This window comes from Emydura macquarii, unplaced genomic scaffold (assembly GCF_026122565.2).
Source record: "Emydura macquarii macquarii isolate MOO-44397 ecotype Brisbane River unplaced genomic scaffold, CSIRO-AGI_Emac_v2 contig_3220, whole genome shotgun sequence".
Taxonomy (NCBI): Eukaryota; Metazoa; Chordata; order Testudines; family Chelidae; genus Emydura; species Emydura macquarii.
In genome coordinates, this window is record NW_027133357.1 from 3,799,339 (window position 1) to 3,804,272 (window position 4,934).

At 51.4% G+C, this 4,934-nt stretch overlaps 1 long non-coding RNA gene across 1 annotated transcript; it reads right to left on the bottom strand.

The window, feature by feature from the left end:
- Positions 1–3,578: 3,578 nt before the first annotated feature.
- On the bottom strand, positions 3,579–4,455 carry LOC137142469 (uncharacterized). The gene is made up of 2 exons (XR_010916938.1): positions 4,298–4,455; positions 3,579–3,700 (listed from the first exon to the last, which is right to left on the bottom strand). It is a non-coding gene; the product is annotated as an uncharacterized lncRNA (long non-coding RNA).
- Between the last annotated feature and the right edge of the window lie 479 nt (positions 4,456–4,934).

Genomic DNA, 4,934 nt, shown 5'->3' on the forward strand with positions numbered 1-4,934 from the left:
CTTTGCCAACAAAAATGCTTAGGGGTCCACTCCGTACCTGAGGCTGAACGACCACCTTTTAAGAAGGGTCGAGGTCTCTGTGGGTTTCAGCTCTTTAGGACCTAGTCTTTAAAGTCCCTGTGCCATTCACGTCTCCCGGTCAGAAGGGTGCAAGACTCCCCTTTCTAACTAGTCCTGGGCTGCTGGCACTCACTGGCCAAAGAGACCACCCTCTCCTGAGGGAATGGAGGTCTCTCCTTCTCAGCACTCTAGGTTCTGGCCCATAGTAATGCCCCTCACTTGAGGACCACCCTGTAAGGAGGATCTGAGTCTCTTTTGCCATGCACATTTAACCACCGGTCACTTTGACATGCCAGGCAAAGTGACTGCCCTGAAACCAGGGTGTACGGAGTCATCCCTCTCGTTCTTAAACTAGGGCATTTATTTTGTGCCTGTGGCTAAGCGACCACCCTTTCACAAGGGCTGAGATTCATTTTCTGGTGGTCACAGTAAATTCCTCTAGAATGATTTCTACTTGGCTTTTTAGAGATTTGAAGTGAAATCTCATTTGTGATCTATGCATTTCCTGTTCGGGTCAGCTGAAAAATGGCCTGACAAAGGGGCAGCTGTAAGGGGATGGTGGAGGCCGTGAAAAATTCAACCCTTTTTTTAAAAAAGCCAAGAATTCACCCAACAACCCAAATGACACAAAGGCTGCAAATGAACAAGTGAGCTGGGGGGCTCCTTTCCGATCATCACTTCCATGTAATCCTTCCTCATTTCCTCTAGCCCTGCTCAAGTTACGCTGCCCAACCAACCTCAGCTTTGACCCCTTGTTTTAATCTGCACAGGAATGATGCAGCTGGACAGGTTAGTGTTAATTGCCTAGATTTGGAGAGCTCCGTAAGTCGTGTCTGAATTCCAGGCCTTTTGTTTGGTGAGAGACAGTGGATTTTCTAAGGCTATGTTTGAACAGGTTGATGTGGCTGTCCTTTCTGAAATGTGTCGATGCTCAAATGATTTAGGGACATGTCCCGGTATTCAGATTTTGCAGAAGGGTGCACCTAACCCTATTAACAGGACTGTGTCACAAGTAAGAGGTATCTTTTTTGGTAAAGGTTAGTGGACACAAAGTTGTATTTTTCTTGGTTGGGGAGGAAGGTAAGTGGGGAAGGGTGTTGCTGAGGGATGGCGGATTTATTGCTAATGGGAGATTCAGCAAGATTCCTCTCTTACCTGTTCATTTCCAGATCTTTTCACACTGGGGACTCTCTCCCCCTGGTTTAAAGGAGTTCTTTGGTAAAGGAAGGGTTACTGCCCTGTAATCAGGGTTCAGCTCCGTTTCCTTTTTCTCCCCTCTGCATTGGCCCACATTACCCAAGCTCCAAAGTGAGCTCTCTCTAACAAGCGTGTGGGTCTCTCAATTTCCTGCAAAGAGGAGGACATCTTCCCATAGGGAGCTGCGGCTCCTCCTTGGGGCAGCGAGACAGGTAGGGAGCTAAGGACTGGCAGCCTAGACCGCTCTACCAATGCAACACAAGGCCCACAGTCCCTTCTGCTGGGAGGAGCTGGCGTTGCAGTAAGCTGCACACATAGCCAGCTCACCCACACCATCTCCTTACAGCACCTCCTGCCGGGAGATGAGCCGGGTGTAGCTGTCAACTTCTCCATAGCCAGCCCTATACCTTGCAGCAACTCAGGAAGGGCTGGAAAAGCTGCTGGTTCCCCCAGAACTGGAGCACCAACACTATTCTAGCAGAGGAGTTTGGGGGAACTGTAAGCTCCCCAAGCAAAGCCTTTAGCCAACAGCAACTCCTGCTGGGAATGTAGCAACTGATCTTCCCCACGGACAGAGCCACAGCCCCCTCCCCATCCTCTCTGCTCTTGACAATTTACCAGCGCTGGTTTCTTCCGGCACTCCCTCGCTTGCTGCTTCTCCTCCTTCAGGCTCTTGGGCAGCTCTGTTGCTGCGGCTCCTAGTTCAGGGGGTGCAGCTGGCTGCATTAGGGTGCTCTCACAGTTACCATGGCAGCAGATGCCAGGTGAGCAGCACTTCAGAGTCCTGCTGCAGGAACGGAGATCCCAGAGGGAGCGTTACAGGAGCCCTGCACCACAACCACAGTCTGTCACGTCCCAAGAGGCCCTACCATTCCAGAGAATCTCAGGGCAATTCACCAGCCATGAGGGTCATTTACACACTGGAAATCCAGAGTGATTCCACTGGAGCTAGCAGGAGATCAGGAAGCACAAAGTGAGGAAGAGGAGGGAAGAAGAAATCCCAGGCTGCCGGTGGCAGAAGCTCCGGTGATGCTGATGCCTATAAAAGATCTTTCATCCACAGAGCTCAAAAGCAGGTCTGGATCATGATAGCCAACTAACAGGGAGGGAAACTGAGGCACAGAGGAGGCCAAGGACTCCCCCGAGGTCATGCCACAGCAGAGCTGGGATCAGAACCCCAAAGCCGCAACACCCTGCTGCTGAGCTTCAACCACTAGACCACACTGCTGTACAGCTTCCCTGCAGCCAGGCATGAAAAAAACAACCCCAGACAATGCAGAAGAAGCAGAGAGGAGACAATGGGAAGCTGCAGGAAGGGACAGAAACAAACCCTCGCAAGGCTCAGTCCAGGGGCATGCTGACCTGGTTAGGAATGGAGGAGGAGGGCAGCTGCAGTAGCTCCTTCTCGTCCCTCCTTCCCCACACGTAGGCTGAGCTCTGGGGCTCCCCACCTCAGCCTGGGAAACTTAACCGCTCCTGCATCCTTTCCCCTCCACCCAGCTCCCTCCCACGTCAGGTATAGGCTCCTCCAGCACCAGGAAGGAGCTTGTCTCCAAGGATTCCTTGACACTGATGTGAGTCTCTAAGAGCATATAGCCAGCTACTAGCTCAACCCAACCCCTGTGCTGCGCTGGAATAGGACCCCAGAATTCTCTCCCATGCCAGGCCTCCAGTCCAGAGAGCTGAGATCCAGACCCCAACAGGGAGGGGTCCAATGCTCCATCCAGCACGGGTTACCTTTCCTGAGCCCACGATCCTGTATCCCAGACTCTCTGGGGCCAGGCAGGAGAAGCCAGGTGATTATTGTTTATTCTTTGTGCCTCAGAGCCCCAGACATGGCCCAGGATGGCGCTGTGCGAGGCGCTGATACATTAGGTATTAGATGTATTATGGTAGTACCCAAGCACCCCAGCCCAGCGCTATGCGAGGCACTGATACATTATGTATTATGGTAGTGCCAGGCACCCCAGCCGGGGACCAGGATTTCATTGTGCTAGGCACTTTACAAACACCTCCCTTTAGGCTAGCGGGCTAATGTCCCAGGCCAGTCAGAGAATGAGCCCTGTGGGTCAGCTGTTGGCCAGGTTGCTTAATGCATGACTAGGAGGCATTTGACTACTCCAGTGGTGAGGGCAGGACAAGAACCTAGCAAGACTAGACTTGACCAGTGTGATCTCCACCATTTATAACAGGAGAAACTGAGGCAGTGAACGGCAAAGTGACTCACCCAAGATCCTGTGGTGGGTCTGTGGCAGAGCTGGGGAGAGCACCCAGGAATCCTGGCTCCCAGTTTACTGCTTTAATCCCTAGATGAGCCTTCGGTTAACCCTTTCCGCTCTGTGATGCTCCTGTCTTGGCATTGGCACTTCATCAGGAGCTCACATGCAGAACAAGATATGGCACAAGCAGCCAGCTGGCTGTGCATTCCACAGAGGGTAGCTTCCTAGAGGGCAGAGAAGAGAAACCCTCTTTCACCCCCAAAGGAGAAGCAAAGGGTGGGTCTGACATCACCACACACTGCCTGGGCCTGCATGACTGCTTACTGGAAAAACCATATGCTCTAATTAGAGGGGGCTCTGTCTGTGCTTCCAGGGGAGGGCTTTAGCTTCAAGGAAGGTATCATTGCCTAATCTAGGAAAGCCCAGTTGGTGAGCTGTTTTACTAGGCCCTAGCTTGTCTGAATCAAGGGTCTGGAGGAAGGATCTCAGTGCTCAGCAGGGTGAAGAGTTACCCTATTACAGACGTAAACTCGGATTCTGCTCCTAGTTACATTTGTGTAATTCCAGAGTAACTCCACTGACTTCAGGGAACTTACTCCGGAGTTCTACTGATGTCCCTGAAATCAGAATCAGGTCCCTCCTCTTGCCACACTGCCCTGGGTGTAACATGGGATGGCACTCTTTATAGTCCCCTTTCCGGGTTTAATCTCTGCATCCACTTGTGCAAGCAATGCCTTTTTCAAGAGATCAGCTGCAAACTAAACCCAGAGATTCCTTACAAACAGGGTGTGGAGAGCACCATGTCCAGATTTGTCACTTACAGGTCTCGAGTTCCAAGGAAAGGAAACAGCTAATTTCTCTCCCTGGACCTGCCCTGGTGCGGCTGTCTGCTCGCTGGTAGACAGAGCAGAGTGTGCAGATTTCCAGCTTAGCACACCCAAAAGTGGAAACTAGCTCCGTGTTTCTGTTTCCCTCTTGATTTGACCTCTGTCTGCTGTTTCTGGATTCCATCTGAGATCCACAGTGTCTCTGGAGAAAGACCATTTTTGCAATGTTTCCACCCTGGCCAGAAGCAGGAAGTCCTGGAAACCCTGTGCATACAATTGAGCCCATCCCAGTGTGACTGAGTCCAGGATCAGCAGCAGAACTTGGAGATCCTTAGACGGACCTGCTGAGGTTTCGTTGCTGAAAAACGTAGTGGCCTGAAGCTGTGATGGCCTTAGGCATGAAGTTAATAGATGGCCACAGTGTCTGAGCACAGATTGGCAACACAAACTGTTTTTGCTCTTTAAACAAAACAATTAGGAATAAACTACACACGCACAGCTGTGTCCCAGATAACTGTGTTTACTAACTCTGCACAGGCCAACCCTTGCTACAGACACACTGCTGCTCCAGCTGGTTTCTAGCAGCTTCTAAAATCACGGAATACAGGGAGCATGAGTACAGGGCCCACAA